This window comes from Chelonoidis abingdonii, chromosome 2 (assembly GCF_003597395.2).
Source record: "Chelonoidis abingdonii isolate Lonesome George chromosome 2, CheloAbing_2.0, whole genome shotgun sequence".
NCBI lineage: Eukaryota > Metazoa > Chordata > Testudines > Testudinidae > Chelonoidis > Chelonoidis abingdonii.
The window spans coordinates 99,946,389-99,966,273 of NC_133770.1; the positions used below are offsets into that span (position 1 = coordinate 99,946,389).

At 40.4% G+C, this 19,885-nt stretch overlaps 1 protein-coding gene across 1 annotated transcript in view; it reads left to right on the forward strand.

Annotated features, from left to right (window-relative positions):
- Nucleotides 1-11,096: 11,096 nt before the first annotated feature.
- The window catches only part of HECW1 (HECT, C2 and WW domain containing E3 ubiquitin protein ligase 1), a 395,944-nt gene continuing 387,155 nt past the window's right edge, over nucleotides 11,097-19,885 (forward strand). The window contains exon 1 of the mRNA XM_075062598.1: nucleotides 11,097-11,194. The gene's annotated coding sequence lies outside the window, so the exon portion shown is untranslated. The remainder of the gene's footprint in view (nucleotides 11,195-19,885) is intronic.

A 19,885-nucleotide genomic window follows, 5' to 3' on the forward strand; every position in this document is an offset into this window, starting at 1 on the left:
AGCTGTAGTAAATTCATATCTTCTGTAGATCAGGCACAGAGGGGGATGAATACTGAACAGTAGTTTACACATAGCATGAAAGCATTGTAACTTAATGGCACTATTTTACATTGCTGCTTAGATGATTTCAGGTTCGGATACAAATTCAGGGCTTCTATTCTTATTCGCCATGGAAAGCAGAAACTTCATGGGAGATGTTCTGGCTCCGGTTGGAGGATGCAAGTTACACAAGTACATGTGTACTTCTTGCCCTCCTGTTGGTAGGATAGAATGACACTGGGTTCATGGAGACCAGTGAGGCATTGTAGTGGCAATTGAGCATAAGAGTGGAAGAATAGGGACACACATTTCAGTTCTAGTGAAGGGAACCTTCTGAGTAATGGTTTTTGAACCGTGTTTAAAAAAACCAACCTATGATGAGCCCATGCCCTCAAAGTCACACAAGTAAGAAAAAAAATCTTCCTCATGCAAATACATATTTTACTCATTTTTACTTCTTTGAAATCATTGTAATATGCAAAAAAATGTGGCTGATATTCATGACATAATATGACATTGGAACAATAAGATCAGAAAAAATGTTTAGAAGAGACATATGGCCTAACAGGCTGGCCCATTTTTGGTTGATCTTTTTCCAACCTTCCTGCTTTCTCAACGTACTCTTTCAATCCCCCCCTTCTCCATAAAACAATCTGCCTTCATCTGTTAAATCAGCCCCTCCGTTTCTGCTGAATTAATGATCACATGCACATGGAGCCTGAGTTCCTATCACCCTGAGAGACTGTTCCTCTGGGTCAGGCTGGGACTCCTGCTCATTGACACACCCATGTTGGAAAGCTCAAATTGCTGCTGACTTCAATGGGAATCTTGGGTGCTCAAGGAAAGCAGGATGAGGCCAGAACACTGAAAGTTTGACCGCTTTGAAAATCATCCACATAATGAATAAAACAGCAATCTGAACCAGTCAATGTGCATCAACCTTGTCTTGACTGGGAGACAAGGCTTCAAAGGGAAAGGATTGTTTCTATGCCAATTTGGGGCTTGATCTTTCACTGGGAGTTTTCCCATTGACGTGCCTGGGAGCAGGATCAAGCCCTAGGAATCCATTCTAGCAAGGCACACCAGCACATGCCTAATCTTAAGCATATGAGTAGTTGATTTCTCTTGGCTGATAAATAATAAGACAGGAAGGGTTGATTTTAACAGGAAGGTAGCAGTTAAATTCCAGAAGTTGTGGCTTCTCTAGTTATCCATATGGGCAATTTATTGTAATTGTTTGAGGTTTTATTAAATCTGTCACATCATAAAGTGCTAAAAGTTAGAAGACCAATTAAATCATAAATAAATATATATGCTAATTACAATAGATCAATCCTTGGCCTCTGTGCTGAGCTTGTCAACCAGAGTGTTCATTTTTACCAGCTGTGGTGGTATTTTTTGAGATATAGATCCCGGACTGCACAATGAGGCTACTGAAACCATTTAAGTCACTGGAGTTTTGTGATCCAGGATTAATCTTTTCACAAGCATTAATACATTGTTCAGTAAGAAAAAACTATTTTTTTTATAAATCAGATTTTTTCCCTAGAGAACCTGATTTATTAATAAATAAATTAAATAAGAGAGTTGGGCTATTTCAGTGTGATTATTTCAGGCTATTAACAAAAACCCTGGTAATATTTTCACCCATGTCAAATAACATTTTATGTAAATCTGTGTAGTTTTTTGCCAAGCATGCAAATAGCTAACTGCTCATTGTTCTGTAGAGCACAGGTATGCAGCTTCACAAGAGTTAGGGGGACAGAGACTTAGAAGGAGGAATGTGAAACCAATGTGTATTCACATATCAAACAAGTAGAAAAACTGCAAAAAGTAGGCCATGCAAATTACTGCAGCCCTAGGGCTGGAATTCTTTTGATCAAGATGGGTAAGTGCTCTAGTAATTTAGTACTCATGTAACACGTTCACATACTTTGCCCTTGTTTCAGTCTGATTGTGATTAAGTTATATAATGTTATGTTTTGTAATGAAAATAAGTTTAAAGGCTAGTGGTGGATTGCATTCTTTCGAAGGTGGGAGAGTCTGGTCTCTCTTTGTCTCATCTGATCCCTGTTTATTCTAGCAATAATAATCCTTGGCCAGATTATCCCAGCTGAGAGGGCTTTATCATACCATCAGATCCTTGGACATGTTCATTGTGAGGCAGAAAGCCATGGCTGAGGTTTCAGTGAGGTTGAACGTTTACCCAAATGCTGTAAAAGTGGAGCCTGAAGCACTAACACATAGCTGATGGTCCAAAGCATAGCTGTTAGGTGAGTTATGAGAGATCCCAATAATGCAATGCAAAGATATAGTAACAGATATAAGATAACATCAGTTAGGAACATCCTTGCAGATAGTATGAATGTGTCAAAGTGGGTTATGCAGTTTTGAGTTCCAGTAGAGAGAATAGTCTATAACAAGAGATCATGTAAGCAAGATATGAAAAGATGTGGACATCCCACTTGGACATATGTGCTGTGTGGAAAAATTGCTGCTGTGTATTATGTCTAAGTTATTCACAGCAGAGTGCGTATGTTCCAGTCATCTCTAATCATGTTGTTGATGGACTAGTTGGATGCTGTTCAATGGTTTATACACAATAAAAAGGCCAATATCACAGCAAAGGGCAAACCAGTTATATCCATAAGACATCCAACACCATCAGAGATTAATCCATTACAGACACAGGGCCCCTCACACTCTAAGTAAATATCCCACAAAGCCCAACACATCTTGCTAATATGGCCTCGGTGACATACATATCACAAATGCAGTATTTTCAGTTTGTCACCAGTTCATTCTGCAGGTACAGATTGTCTGCCAAGGAAAAATGACCCCACAATGGCAGAGTGATAGCTACAGTCTCATGTTTGGAGGATTAAAAGTGCAATATAAAGCTTAAGCCACTTTAGGTTGCTCACTTATTTGTTGTGCTGTAGGACAGAAGCATGCTGAGTTAGGGTTTAGATGCTGGTGACATCTCCTCTGGGGGAGGCCAGGCCTATTCTTTTTTACAAGTGCAAGAAAAAAATGAAAGAATAGGCCAAATTCAGCACATTTCACCCCTCCACAACCCACCTAGCTCAAGACAAGAGTGTAGCATCACAGAAGGTAGCATCCTTTCTTCTTGTAACATTAAAGTGACCTTATGTTTGAGTTTTTCATATAATGTCCAGGTGTTTCCTAAAACCTTAGGACACCTGAAATGGCCAGTTTTTCATCTCATTAGTCAAAAAGTTTGAGTTTTTTTCATAACTACACAATAATGGTTCAAAATATATTTATTCTGTATCTCTCAAGTAGAATTTACTCTTGTGTTTACCAGGAACAAACAAGCCTGTGGAATGAGAGTTCAGTGTGATGAATGGTGTTTGGAGTGAAGAGAAGAAAAGTCAAATGAGCATAAATTAGGGTGACTAGATGTCCTGATTTTATAGGGACAGTCCAGATTTTGGGGGGCTTTTTCTTATATAGGCATCTATTACCCCCCACTCCCGTCCCGATTTTTCACACTTGCTGGCTGGTCACCCTAGCATAAATGCTATCAAAGCTGTTCTTTCACTCAGTGAGTGTTAGTGACACTTGATCAATGTTTCATGGAACATTAAGTTAGTGGGGGAAAACCTTCAATCCATTAAATATGCATATGTTGCTGTTAAGTCAGACGCTGGCAGTAGTGAGACCACAGCAGCACCCATTTAAAAAAATAAAGTTCTTTTGTACAAGGATTTCACGAACCCTAAAAATGTCACACAAAAGTGCCCTGGTTTTTTATTTTGAAAAGCTAGTCACCTTTTTGCAAGAGAAGTCATCTTTTTGGAGAGAATATGGCATAACATAAACCCAATTCTGCCCTCTGTTACCTGAGCCTAATCCCCATTAAAACCTGTCATTGAAGTAACTTCCCTTATGGGCAATTTATTCCATAAACGTGAAGCTTCTTGCACCTTTCTTTGAAACATCAGGCGCTAGTCACCATTGGAGACAAGATACCAGATTAGGTGGACCACTGGTCTAATCCAGTATGGGAAATCCTATAGTCTGTATTAGGATATGTCTCCAGGAAGGAGAAATAATAAAAAACGACCCAGAAAGCATTGAAATAAGGGCAGGAAATAAAATGAGTTTCAGCCTGGAAACATGAAAGCTGCTATGTCTGGAAGAAATCTGAAACATCAATAGCTATTTAGTGGAGTAAAAAAGTTCCCCAGATGTGTTAGCTTGATTTTTCCATGTTGAATCTCATTTTATTTCCCGACCATATTTTGAGCCTCTCTAGGGGCTTGTCTACATGGAGATTTAACACATGGCAAGCTGGGCTGTGAATCTACAGCACTGTAGTCTGCACAAAGTGGACCCTGCTGTTGCTCACTAGAAGTTCTGCACCGAGTTTTGACTTACTGTGGCTACACAGCCATTTAACACACAGCAAACTAATGTGTTGTAGATTGACACCCTGCCTTGCTGCATGCTAAGTCTCCCTGTAGACATACCGTAGGACCTTCTTTCAGCTGCCAAAATTCTCCCACTTCCCCAGTGAGAAAGACCCTCGTGCCAGCCAAAGCAGATATCCAAATTCTACAATATATAGGGCACACAATAGACCCTGGGGGTGTAAATGAGGAAGTCTCACAGTGTACTGTTGTATTAATTGTGAGAGGGTGGCATGCCACATCTCTGCTTTCTCCACAAACACAGACTGCTTCTGAGACCACCTTTCTTATAAATGTCTCTGGGTAGCTTACTTGGTGTTTTAATCCTTCCACCAAGTACACAGCACCTTTTCTATATCCTTACACATTATGTCTCAACTTTCTGACCCCTTCTCCAGGAGACCAGACCAGGCCCTGACCCCTTCATCAGACTCTCCTGGCCTTCTATTGCTCTGGTGTTTGTTTCTGTTTTTTGGGTTTGGTGTTTTGGTGGTGGTGGTGGTGATTGTTCCCCCTCCCCTCCGGAAGCCTTCCTGTGCCCTTTTCTACAGCTTCCTCAGTAATGGGCTAATTGGTTCATTGACTCACTAGCCCCAATCTGCCCTGATAATCAGATACACCTTTGTCCAGTTAGGCCTTCTCCAGGGGAAACCAATTAGTGCTAATAGTGACCAGAGTGCTGGCTCAGGTGCTAGCCCTCACAACTCTGTCACAGGAATAGTTGAAGTTGTCAGGAGGCTAGGGGCCAGAGTCAGCAAAACTAGGTATTGCACCACCAAAGTTGCAAAAGCAGAGAGTGAGACAATAGAAGAGGAGACTTGAGTCTAAATTTAGACCAGGAAGCTTGCAGGGTGGGAGAGGGGAGTTGAGATAAGTAGGCAGGCTAGAAAAGGTTCAGCAGCTCACATAAAATTCAAATAAGCATCTGAACTATGAAACTTTTGTCTGTTAGTTTTAAAGCTGTTTGCTCATTAAACTGTTCTGCTTCTCCTTTCCTTTTCAAAACATTGTTACAGAGCAAATAATATTGTTCCCAATATGGTGGTGGTATTCCCTTCCTACAACTAGAAAACCCAAATTAATCTGATACATATTATCTTATTTTCTGTATCACTTACCACACTCCTACATTTGAAACTGTTTGCAGTTTGACTTTGGACAGCATATGGGGTTTAGTCTTGTTTGAGGCCCAGAATGAGCAAGATTCATTCCTAAACTAGACGCACACTTTCTATACATAAAAATGTCTTGATCCTAATATCCTGCAACCCTGCAGGACTAGAAATGAAAGACTCCCTCCTTTCCAATGGAAAGCACTTGATTCTGTGCCTTCTAATGCCTGAGATACTGGACTTCATAGCCTTTTAAGATTAGAAGTGAGTACCGTGAATCTCTTTGGAACATCTTCTCCAGTGGTTGAAAGCTTTTCTAGCTTTTGTTCTAAGAGATGAGTCAAGAGATATTCAACCCTAAGCTTATTGGTGCTGTAGACTGAATCATTTCTATCCTTGGCCTAATTTTGAGGAGAAAATTCACCATATAAGAAAAAGGCAGGGGTTTTTGTTACTTTTAGGGCTGTCAAGTGATTAAAAAAATAATCGTGCTGTTAATAACAGAATACCATTTATTTAAATATTTGGATGTTTTCCTCATTTTCAAATATATTTGATTTCAGTTACAACACAGAATACAAAGTGTACAGTGCTCACTTTATAATTATTTTTATTACAAGTATTTGCACTTAAAAAACCGAAAGAAATAGTATTTTTCAATTCATGTAATACAAGTACTACAGCAATCTCTTTATCATGAAAGTTGAACTTACAAATGTAGAATGGTGTACAAAAACCCCACATTCAAAAATAAAACAATGTAAAATTTTCAACCCTGCAATTCCCCTCAGCCCTAGTTCTTGTTCAGCCAATTGCTCAGACAAACAAGTTTGTTTACATTTGCAGGAGATAATACTGCCCGCTTCTTGTTTACAATGTCACCTGAAAGTGAGAATAGGTGTTCTCATGGCACTGTTGTAGCTGGCATCACAAGATATTTATGTGCCAGATGTGCTAAAGATTCATGTCTCTTCATGATTCAACCACCATTCCACTGAACATGCGCCAATGCTGATGATGGGGTCTGCTCGAAAACTATCCAAAGCAGTGCAGACAGACACATGTTCATTTTCATCATCTGAATCAGATGCCACCAGCAGAAGGTTGATTTTCTTTTTTGGTGATTTGAGTTCTGCAGTTTCTGCATCGGAGTGTTGTTCTTTTAAGACTTCTGAAAGCATGTTCCACACCTCGTCCCTCTCAGATTTTGGAAGGCACTTCAGATTCTTAAACCTTGGATTGAAAGCTGTAGCTAGCTTTAGAAATCTCACATTGGCATCTTCTTTGCGTTTTGTCAACTCTGCAGTGAAAGTGTTCTTAAAATGAACAACATGTGCTGGTCATCATCTGAGACTACTATAACATGAAATATATGGCAGAATGCAGGTAAAACAGAACAGGGGACATATAATTCTCCCCCCAAGAAGTTCAGTCACAATTTAATTAAGGCATTGTTTTTTTTAACAAGCATCATCAGCAGGGAAGCATGTCCTCTGGAATGGTGGCCAAAGCATGAAGGGGACATATGAATGTTCACATATCTGGCACATAAAAACCTTGCAATGCCAGCTACAAAAGTCCCATGCAAATGCCTATTCTCACTTTCTGGTGATATTACAAATAAGTGTGCAGCATTATCTCCCGTAAATGTAAACAAACTTGTTTGTCTTAGCGATTGGCTAACAAGAAGTAGGACTGAGTTGACTTGTAGGCTCTAAAATTTTTGCATTGTTTTGTTTTTGAGTGCAGTTATGTAACAAAAAATCTACATTTGTAAGCTGCACTTTCACAACAAAAGAGATTGCACTAAAGTACTTGTATGAGGTGAACTGAAAAATACTATTTTTATCATTTTTACAGTGCAAATATTTGTAATAAAAAATTATATACACTTTAAATTACAACACAGAATACAATATATATGAAAATGTAGAAAAACATCCAAAAATATTTAATAAAATTCAGTTGGTATTCTATTGTTTAGCAGTGCAATTAAAACTGTGATTAATCATGATTAATTTTTAATTGCGTTTTTTTTTTAGTTAATCGCGTGAGTTAACTGCGATTAATCAACGGCCTTAGTTTTTGGGTTTGGTCTTTTCTTAATAAACCACTGGCAGTTGTTTAAAGTGACTTTTGATTTGAAATGTTAGAAGTGGACTCAGCTGGATGGATTAATGGTCTGAGTGCAGATGAGGAGGTCAAAGATACACGATAAATGCGATTTACCACATGTTGCTAATGTATGTATTTTCTTTCAATATGAATGCATGCACCCTTTCTCTTGCTCACATGTATGCAAAATATTGTTCTGTGACACTGGTGCAACCCCGCTGACTTCACTGAAATTGCACTGGTATAACCAAGAACTGATTTTGGCTTTATATTGTTTTGGTCTGAAAGGGTTTGTTTGTTTGTTTGTCTTTGCCTGTTCTCTGCAATATTGTCTCCTTATTGTCAGAAGTGCAGTTTTCCACACTATTGAAGACCATTGAATGGATTGTATGGGGTTAGGGCCATTATCAACCCCAAAATATGGTCTAGAAGAAGTTGGCTGACTGTGGAGTAGAACGCATGGTGTGTTCCCTAAGACGTATGTTTCTTCTGTATTCCAAGGAACTTTGGAAGGCACTGTGCTTTGCGTTGTGGTGAGGCTCAGCCAGCTTGCCTCTACAAGGCAGAATTGAGTGCTGAGTAAGGATTGCTGGATTTAGCAGTGTGTATTTTAGAGCACTTGCACTATTGATTTCTCCATATTAGCTAATTCAGAAACAGACTTGTGCCTGCTGTGAAATTTGTGCTCATTTCAGGTGTCATGACTACAAGAATTGGTATAACTGGATGAAATTTTAGGTCTGTCTTGTCCACTTTCCAACTTTTAAAGGTTGCTGGTATTGAATGATTCAGAAAGTGGAAAAATAAGATACTCCCCATGTCCAATGTGTTACGGTGACATTAGGAATCCCTGCCTGACCTTGAGGCAATCAGTTTACAACTGGTCAAATGGGTGTACTGTAGGCAGGCATGTATAGTATAGCACTGCACACAACTTTTATGGGAGATCATTAGGTTTAATAATTTCATTGCTAGATCTTTGTAACTAACTACACCTACTGTGTTAGGGATCATTCTTGTGTAATGGCCAGTTTGGTTTAGTGTTGGAGGAGGGGGCTGGGGTGGCCAGAATGTGTGTACATATTTCAAATTGTTAGCCGTATCCCTGCCCTCAGACATGCAGTCTGATGTCTCTTGCATCATTGTTTTGGCTTTCATAGTTGCAATGCTATTAATGCTTCTAAAATATTCTTTGTATTAAACCTGCTGCATACTCATTTCATTATGTGGCACCTGGTTTCTGTATTGTGGAAAAGGGTAAAGAATATTTTCCCCACTCCATTCAAGATTTTACAGATCTATTGCACAGGTTATTTAATCCCCTAATTTAAGGGTGATTAAAATATTGAACCATTTTTTCTCAAACTTAGCTTGACTTTCTTTCATCAGTGAGGACTATGCTCATGCCAAGTTTCAACTTTATTTCTCCTGTAAAATAAATGAATTGAAATGCCACAAAACATTTTTCACAATAGGAAAAGACTATTTTAGAAAAATCTTTAACTAAAAAATAACTAAACTGATTTCAAGCCTTTCCTAAGAAAAACTACCCTTGGGGTGATACCAACCAGGGTAAATTTCAGTCCTGAAAGAATTTATACATGACTAAAAATAGGGGCTTTGAGAAGTGGTTTGGGTATCCACCTTGACGATGAAGTAAACACTACTGAGAACACCTGTGCACATTTTTTGTCACTTCCTCAGAATCTATTGCTTCAGGTTACAAATTAAATTCTATGTGAGCCTGGCAAAATTCCCACGAAGATTTGCCAGTTTAATCAAAAAACATACACACCCACTCTTCTCCAGGATGAATAAAAACAGTAATGATATTTTACTTGCTTATTTAAAAAAATACTTGTTTGGGTTGAGTGGGGAAGCAGAATTTTAGAAGTCCGATCTATCTTTCCTCTATTCTAGCTGAAACCTGAAGCTCTTTGCAGAAGTGCCTTCCTTCTTTTCCTTCATATACATATACAATACCTTGCCTGTGGATGCTCACTGGAAACTCTCAACAGCATCCCTGTCTATTTTTGGTGAGTTGATTGATGCAGGAGTTTGATGCTAGCATAAATACAGAACCTATGGGAGTGAATGCGTGGCACCTTTACACAGATCATTAGCTGTGGTTTGCAACCAATACATTCCCCGTTCCAGCTAGAGATCTCCACCTTTCTTTGTCAAGAAGTACAACTCGTAAATGCTCTCAGTACTAGGAGAGTGGGGGAGGAGAAAACGCAGAGATCCCCAATTAGATAGGAAGGAAATTGAATGGTGCGTGGTACCCAAGAAAGGGAGGTACAGCTGCTAAAGCGGCAACGGTGCCTTCCCGGGCCATCCTTTCAGATAGGTCTCTTTGTGTGAAAGAAAGAAATTGATGATGAGAGCCCATGAGGATAACAGGCTAAGGGAGAGCCACCAGGAAGGATCTGGAAACAATATAAGGAAATGGAGAAGGCGGCAAGTTGGACTTATTGGGCCAGGTGCTGCTTTCACTTACATCAGGTTAACCCCTTTGATTTCAGTAGTTACTACTCCCCATTTATGCCAGCGTAGCCGAGAGCTGAATCAGAGTCTGTACGTGCATCTGAGGTAGATGGGATCCGAGTGTGCATTTGTTGGATTCCGTGTGTAATCCTGTGAGTGCTGCATTAAATAAGTGTGTCCGGGATCGTGTGCGTGAGGGGAGCGGGGAGGTGGTGAATTCCACGAGGGAATTAGGTGCGTTGGACCTTGCGGCTGCAGGGCTGACGGGTGTGCACGTGTGTGCAATTCCATTTGTGAAGGGGAACGGGTGGCCGTGAACTACCATGCTCCGGGAGGAAGGTGTGCTTTGGGGTCTGGATTGTGGGTCTCGGATCCCAAGTCCTAGGTGTGTTACATCTCTGTGTCTGGAGATGTATTCCAGAGCGGTGTCAATCCCGGAGGGGGTTGGACCACACGACACGCGGCCATGCAGGCGTGTGAATGTGCTGGAGCAGCTACGTGCGTTTGGGGAAGACTCAACACACGCGTATGGTGTGTGCGCTGGGGCGCGGGGGAAGGTGGGGTCGGCCTGAGGGGAGGTGAGCAGCAGCAGCAGGTCTCCCGGATCCGTGTGTGCGGGCGGGGGAGGAGGAGCCGGGGAAAGGCCGGGTGGCGCTGAGCAGTGCGAGCCGCGGCTTGCGGTTGGCTCCATCCGCCTGGTACCCGGAGAGAGGCAGAGGGGAGGGAGGCTGGAGGTAAGGATGGGGGGAGGAGGAGGGAGCAGCAGCAGCGGCATTAGCGTTGCAGGCGTATCAGTGCGGCTGCCGGTGCTGGACGGTGGCGCGTCTCCGCCGGGATTGACAGACACCCCTGGCGCTGTGGGGACGCGGCGCGAGCCGGGCGCTGAGCTCTCCCGCTGCACCGGGCTGCCGCGCGCCTGGCCATGAGCCGCACGTGCGGGATCTAAAACCTGCCCTGGCTCCTGCGCCTGGGAGCATGAGCTGTGCCCGGGCCGGCATCCTTCAGGTAGGGGGCTGCTGCCTTTCCCCCTCCCCGCTCGCGGCGGGATGGGCTCTTCTTCCCTCGACTCTTAGGGAAAGAAAAGGCCCTGGCCGCCCCTAGAGAGGTTTAATTTTACTCCCGGCATACGTCGGGGGGGGGGGGGTAGCTGCCCGCCCCTCCCCCCATGGCATCTTGTCTCTGCAAACCGGGCTGTGTGGGGTCAGATGCACATCGTGGGTGTTGGTAAATGCTCACCGTAAAAAGGCAGCAATAACGATCATAGCTTGCTTGGGCTTGGGAAGGGTGGGCTCTTGTCAGTTAGGGAAAGGACCCGGTTGTCTATTAAGACGTGGGGCCTTCTGGTAAATGGTCCATGCTGCTGGCTATACTAGCGTGCAGGGGCGGGCAGGTCATACAACAAAGAAGCCCCCTGTTCTCCCGGGCAATTTGTTTTGTTGGACTGAAACAGGTGGAGATGAATGGCTGAAGGGGGGTGATTGGCCTCACCCGTTTGACACAGGACTCAAGATGCAGCGGTAGGGGTTGTGTGTGTGTGCCATGTCATTTGTTTCAGAGCATCTTTCAGTCCCACCACTGGTTTGCGTTTGCCCGGTCTGGGAAGGGAAATGGAAAGCCATATGTATGCTGTATGTTGGATGCGTGTGTTGATGGGGAGTAGGAAAAGGTGGTGTGGATCTTGTTCTTAGGACAGCATGTAGGATGTGTTCGATTATTTGCTTAACCCTTGGCCTGTCGTCTGAATTTCACTAGCAAGCAAATAATGTAGAATTATTATGAGCTACATGCCATCAGTAGTTGGCCTCGCTTTAAGAATGTGAACATGGAAGTTATAATAAAGAGTCCCATACTGGATTTTTGGTTATATTTATCTGGGCTTTTTTTTTCTCTTTCAGTTCCTGGCTCCTTGACAGTGCAGTATATTTTAAAACATAAACTGTATTTTTTTTCTTGTTCTGAGATAATCATATAATTTTATATCTTGGTTACTACATTTATTTTTGTTACATCATAACATTTTAAATATTTTATTATTTGTCATAGGCAGTTGAATTGTCACAAGTTATTTTAAGTATGTTAAGATAAATGGCATAGCCATAAATAATATCGCTTTTAAAACTGTCAGATACTGCTTTTATAACTAGCAATAGCATATATACATACAGTTAATTTGGTTTCAGTTTGCACCACAGCCTGTGTAATTTTTTAATAGTTGCAGAAAAATAATTTGGCCTGGATCTAGTTTTTTGTATCCTTCAATTTAGAGCTGCAGTAGTACCTTTTTATGCTGCACTCAGCTGAAGTGCGTAGAGAGGTGTACAACAATCACTCAGACTAAAGGAGAATCCTTTTGCTATCCTCTTGTTCATGCATTTAATAACCTGCCATCTGATTCAGTGGGGCACATATTCCTATATGAAGAGAGCAGCAATTAGGTGATATGGAACTGCTTTACCAAAAATGTCACACAGCAGGTGGTCAGTTGTGCCTTTCCGATTAGTGCTCATACTAGGATTGTAGTTATTACAGTAATTCATTTTAGATTGGGGATTCATTTTGAAAATTTGGATTTTCCACTAAGAAGGGATTATTATTCTTCTGTCCAGTGTTTCTTTTTGTAAATGGAGTATAGCATGTATTCTGGCTGCAGTCTGTACTTGGCTTGTTCTTGTCTCTTAAATACACACATCACTGGGATACATAGGTGCTATGTTTATTTCCATTTGCCAGCACCAGAAATAAACTTAAAAATCAGTGTGCTTTTAGTCAATGTGCAACATTAATCCTGTGATTCTTCCCATACCTGATTGGGAATTCAAACAGTATGTCTTTCCAGAGTAACTATTAGTTCTGTTTGTTTGTTTGTTTTGTTTTCAGTGTTCTAGTCTGGAAATTACTGAATTGAAGAGTTGGCTAAAATCAGAATTTTTGCATAGTCAGGGCTTGAGAAGAGCAGTAAATGCGCCAGGATGTGTCGGACACTCTCTCTTGTATGACATATTAAGGAGTTTGTTGCAAGCACACACTTAGATTTGGACTCTTAAGCAGGCAGAAGGTTTTCAAGTATAATTTCAGCTTTTTGTTTATTGGAAAACAAAGTGGCTCAGAGTGAGAACTGTATGGATCAGTGACTCTAACAGGAAGTATCAACATATGAAGGTGGTAATGATTTCTTTAATAGCAAATCATATGATTATATCCACAACAGTCCAAATAAGTAACCAGTACAATCAAATCAAATCACATGATCCATATTTAAAATTGCCTGTAATAAATAATTGGCTAGTCATTTCAGTCATTGTTTATGGTGTGTGTGTGTGTGTATGCAGTCTGATCTGCATTCCTTGCAAAGTCAGGATGCTTCAGTGGAGTTTTGGAAGTACTACTACTGACACCAAGCAGCACTCTCATGCCAGCTAGAAGCCAAATGTTGCTCATTTTACTGTCAAGAGTGGTCCTAATGAAGACAATGCAATTACTTACATAAGTAATGCAAGTAGGATTTGGCTTATCCACTCTTTTTTTTTAGCACTGGGAAAGATAGGTCAGTTAATGAGTGGAAAAAGTTCCAAAATGGAGAAGCAGCTATACCAGACAGTTTTTGGTACTGGACCACTTGTAAACAGACTTTGTCATTTATTCCCTAAAATTGTTTGAAATCGTGAATGCATAAGTTAAAGTGGCTCATAAGTAGCTTTTACTCAAGCAAAAGCTGTTAAAAATAGGTAAGTCCAACCCTAATTTGAACAAATCAAGAACTTCAGACTCAAGGACTTTTATTATCCTAAATCCGCTAAAAGAAAGTACATATCCCAAACTAAAAATTCCAGTCCATGTGATTAGATTTTTGCCAGCACTACTACATTCTCATATATTGACACAGATATACAATTTATCCTGCAAGATGAGCACTTACAATTTAACCGGCTTTTCTTCAAACTTGGACATGAAGGTATTCACTTATTACCCATTTGGTTTTCAACATCTATATAATATGGCTATTTCAAGAAAGATCTCACTATCCATTAATATCTTAGTTCCCCAATGTCCTTCTTACAGTATCTTAAGGTAATGATGGATCAAAGGAGTGTGTAACATTTCAATTAGCGTTTTTAAAAAGTTCCCTGCAAGACCAGAGCATGTGGAAATGAAGAGCGAGGAATTAAACTGTCAGGCTTAAAATCATATAGGGGCAATTTTTCCCCTCCACTCTTGCAAGGGAAAGAGCACAAACAGTGGTGGATTTGGGGTGTGGTGGGGGGCACAGAAAGAAGGAATGCCAGCTCTGTAGGATTCTTTCCCTCCTGATCACAGAGAGGCTATACTTCAGAAGAAGTAGACTGCAGAAGGGGAAGAGGGGAGCTGGTAGAGGGAGGGTTAGTGTCTGAGTTCAGCAACTATCCTTGGCAACATTTTGCCACCCCATCTCTAACTCCAGGTGGATCCTTGGACTAAATTTAGTGCTGACCCTGTCATCATAAACTAATATAAGTTCTTCCTGCACAGCAAATTCCCTCCCCCTGAAAGGAGTGGCCATCCAGAAGGCATTAGCAGATTGGGTCCTGAGAAGACTGTGCTGCTGTGGAGGTCAGAAAGCAGCATGAAGACATAGTGCCTTTGTGGATCTGCCAAGATCTTGGGAGATCTATCTCTTTGGAAGTTGAACCCCTTCCAGTTCTGTGAGGGGCAAACACCCCCCCCCCACCCCCATGATGGTAATACTAGGTGGAAGCTCCTTAACTTTGTCTACATTAGGAATTAGAAACAAAATCCCACCAATGACAGTTTCATTGGGAGCCCTAGTGTAGAAAAGGCTCCCACTGCCACATCTATTTTGACTGCCATGTTAGCTAAACCAGCTTTTCAGTAAATGTAATTAACATGGTGGTAAACACACTGGAAGTCACCAGAATCTTGTCTACAACCAGGGCTTTTGTTGGTGCTTTCACTGGTTAGATTTATTTTGTAAAATTCCCTAGTGGAGGCATGGCCAGAGAGTCAAAACCTAGAAAAATAACCCTCCTAGAAGATGATTTGGCTTATATTTTTAAAAATATATACCCAAACTTATTTTCTCGTGTTATTTATGGCATATCAATCTAACCATTGCGATTCAAAGAATTTGAAACACTTTCCTATTTTTTTTTTGCTACTTTTGCCAACTGTTTACTTTTAGTATCTCTCTCAGACAATAAAGAGAGGAGTCAATTTCAGTTCTCTTTAAAACTTCTGTTTGGTTTTAATTTTTGGTCCATTTTACTATCCAGTTTCCACGTACCAGCACAATCTCCTAAACATTGTGTGGCAAATACTCCAGGCAAGTATTTATTTTCTTTTTAAAAAACCTCCACCTGTTGTTTGGCATCAGATTTGGTAAACATTTATTGTCAACAAATTTAGAATTTGGGGCAAGTTTGACATAACCATTACCTTTAGATTTATTCTTAAATAGAAAACAGGATATTCTTGTGTTTTTCACTGGCATGCATAGAGACACATGCTGATGTGTCCAGAAAAAAGTAAAAAGTACAGACATTAATAATAAAAGGCGTGCTGGCCACATATTTCAATAAATGATGTACAGTGAAGTCTTGAGCTCATCAAGATGTTTTAATATTGAGAAGCAAAGCTAGCCAGTTCTTTGGTTTGTTCAGGCCAGGGTCATCTTCGTCATACTCCATGAATGGTAGCCAAATTGCGAAGGAACGGATTTATGAGTCATTCTTAGAGTTTGTCATCTTTTCTATGGCTAGGACATCCTACAATTGAATAATCCATTTATTCCAGGTGGGCAATTTCAGGTTATGCCATTCTGTTGCATTGACCAATGAGCAGCTGGCAGAAGATGACATTTGGGCTTCTTAGGCCTCATTCTTTACTGTGTTGCACCATGTATACTCAGTTACACCTCTTTGCAGTCAGGTCAAAGTGGGTGTAAAAAAATACCAAAGGTTAGCATTTTACCCATTTTGAGAGGTGTAAATGACCACACATGGTGCAAATAGTGGAACATCAGGGCCACCATCCAACCCCAGTAAAGAATACATAGGGAATTTGTGATTGACTTCATTCTTTTCCCATATAACTATCCCATTGGTGTCAATAGAAGTTTTGGCTAATTAAGAATTTCAGGTAGATCCCATAGGTAGAAAAAAACATCTGTTTATATTCATTTGTTCAAGCAAAAAAGGATGTGGATGTATTATCTCAGCTGAAGTAGCCCTGATTAAGAATTTCAGCATGGGCCATGCTGTGCTTAACCATTTTGACTCCCCATTTCCTTGAAATCCTGTGCCCTGAGTACTTCTAGAGGCTGTGAACAACATTCTACTCTTCTTTATACTGGCTCTGTGTCAGGGAAGTTACTCATGATTTACACCAGTGTGAGATATGAATCAGGCCCTTTTTGTGATTGAGTGAATACCAGGTAAAGAGGTAGCATGATCTAGTGGATAAGGCACTGAACTGGGTATTGGGTGATTTGGATTCTAGTCTAGGGGCTGCCATTAACCTTCTGCATGACCTTGGCCACTTTATCTCTCTATGACTTTGTTTCCCCTCTCATCCTTTGTCTAACTCTTCTATTTAGATTGTAAAGTTTTTGATGCAGAGACTCTCTCTCACTGGGTGTTTGCTCGGTACCTAGCCCAATGGTGCCTGATCTCAGGTGAGGACTATAGCAGCTATCATAATACAAATAATAAAGTATGGTACTTCTGCATATACTTTTTTTATGCTGTTTCATTACCTGGCTAATAAGGGGGAACCCTCCTGTTCCTGTTTTGAGATTTCAAAATAGATGATCAACCAAACTCACCCTAGTTATCAAGGCAAAATAGTATATCACAAAGTTCTTGGAGAACTCTGTGCAGTCAACATTCCCTTAATGGAGAACATAAGGTCGGTGGGGAAGAAAATGTGTGCATACCCGTCAAAAATGCTGCTGTTGAGACTCTTGCTGAGGTTTTCATTTTATGGATTGAGTAAAGCCGCCTCTCTTACGCATGTTCTGAGTAGGGGCAGACCTATGCCATTCTGAGACGTCCTGTGATGTCTGGTATTCTGGGCATGCATGAGTGGCCACTGTCATTTGGTTGAAGCCTGAAGTAAAATTCACATCTAGGTCTTTAGGTTGAAATACATGTGTTTGTCCCAAAATTAAAACCCATTTAAACTTGAGAGTTCTTAACTCCTAAAACGAGTATGTACAGAATGTCTCCTGTACTGAATTGCCTGTATTTAGGTAAAATTGAACTTGGATTAAATAAACGAATAATTTCTTACGTGTAGTCAACACAGATCTTAAAGAGATCTGATAGTGATTTGTCATCCACCAGCCTGTTCAGTAGTCATCTGGGAAAATTAAGATGCTATTATGTTATATATTTTACATTTTTTAAATATTGTTTAGTTAACAATAAGATTTTGAAAACTAGAAACTGAAATCTGCCTTCCTACTGAATTGATTTTCTACGTTGTGATCACACACTGGGCTGCAGAGCCAGATTTTTGGGATCTGGGAAAACTGCAGCTCAGTGGAGTCTAAGATTTATTGGAGGTGAAATTCATGCGGGATAATCCCAAATTTCACATGGAGCTGTTGTCTGGATGCACTGATCAATGCGCTTCAGGCTTTGTCAATATTAATTTCAAACCGCTGTGTGCTATCCGGGTGTACTTTTGCAAAAGGGAAGATCTGTTACTGCTCCTTCCAGCCATGGGTGGGTGAGGAGTAAGAAGTTCTAGCTTTTGTTATTTCCCCCTCCTTCCTGCCTAGAGGGAGGAAGAGAGTAAGAAGGCGTAATTGTACATTGGTGCAATTCTAGCAGTCTGAATTGAGAAGAGACTAGATGGGGTAACCCATCCCCAAATCCTAAATGTGCTGCTGTGCTGGTAGTGCTCTCCTTTTTCCCCAAAGGGAAAAAATCCTACTGAAGCATTGTTTTCAAACACACACCTATCACCACCGATATAACATAAAGTGCAGGGACTTTGCTAATGCATATAAGAAGCAATAAGGAAGGTCAAATTGGGACATGTCAATACTGATAGTATTCCTTTAAGAAGGTATGTGATTTTATTTTGCAGCCAGTATCCTATTGCAGACTCAGCAAAATGGCAAACTGTTGTTTGGTCACATTTAATGCAGCACATCTATCATTTATTGGGGATGCAATATTTGGCTTGCATCATTAATTATGGGTAGAAAAGATGCACAACATACACTCATCATTTTGACTCTACGTAGAAATGCTTTCTTTTTTCAGTATAAATATGTTTGTTGGAGGAGGAGCATGCAGCATACGCTGTATAAAGCAGCATATTGTAAATGGTAATTTTTTGTTGCAACTATAAGATGCAAGAGAAAAAAAGACATCCTAGCAGTAGATGAAATATTTAATTCTGAAGCTGGAACATCAGGTTTCTAAGCTGATACTGTTCAGGCTTCATGAAAGGCCTGTTAGCCATGAAGATATATGCTGTCTGGGTTATGGAATTCTACATGATATGTAGAGATTATGGATGAGATTCTTTCACAAAGCTAAACTATGCAATGTGAATGCATCATATAATTTTAAACAGTAGGCAGGGTGGTCAGCACCATGACTCAGCAACACTACATATATGTACTGAGTCATAGCAGTAACTTGAAGCCAAGATGGAAAGACTATTATTAAATCAAATTCCATGGTCCAAAATTGAGCAAAGCTCCTACTAAATGTAATGGGAGTTTTTGTTCAATTAAAGACTGCAGAATCTGGCCTATTTTTACTATCTGTCCAAAACTGAACATCACAAGGAACATGGGCTATTGTATTGCCAGTCCCAAGCATTGAAACTTCCTTCTAATCATGCTAACATCAGAGCCAGAGCAATAGAAATATATGCTGTATTTCCCAAACATTCAAAAATAATGAGTTGGATCCCCCACAAAAATCATGAGATTTTTTTAATGGTTGGGTTCTTTCTATGTATTTCTGATTATTGAGTCTTTAAGATACCTTCTGGTCACATTGTTAAGCTTTTTTCTGCAAATGTGAGGACTAGAAACATACTTAAAAAACAAACACAACCACCCTCCCAAAAGCTGAGATTCTCACATAATCATATAACTCCAGGAGCTGGGGTTTTCGATAAAACATCAAATATTGCATTACTTGCAATAAAATCATGAGAATTGGCAACACTGTATATGAAGGCCTAAGTTAATTCTCTTTTTCTTTTTATTTTTTTCATTACTTTACTATTTTGTTTTTAATGAAATAACAAAGTAAAAGGGGCACTGTCCACCTAGATATTACAATTCTGTCTGCACTTTCAGTAGTGTCTTGGATCATTAAGGTAGCATTTTGCCACAGTGCCATATTGGGAGAATAAAAAAATCTTATATTCTGTAGTGTATTTATAAGGCCAGTAAATCTGAAACAGGAGATGGCAATGGCATTTTCTCCTTGCTCCTTCTCTTTCTAGCTGTTCCTGGGGCCAATATTTGTGCAGACATTTGGATAAATTAACTCAAGGGATGATGTGGAGAACTGGGACCCCAAATTAAAAAACATTCCTGCGAATGTCTTTCATCACACAAACAGACAGTCTCAATATAGAGCTCTTCCCAAGTCTCAGTGCTGCCACCGACTGTTTGCAAAGAGTATGCTGTTTGAACCTCTCTTTCCTAGCCTATTTTTCTGCATTCCA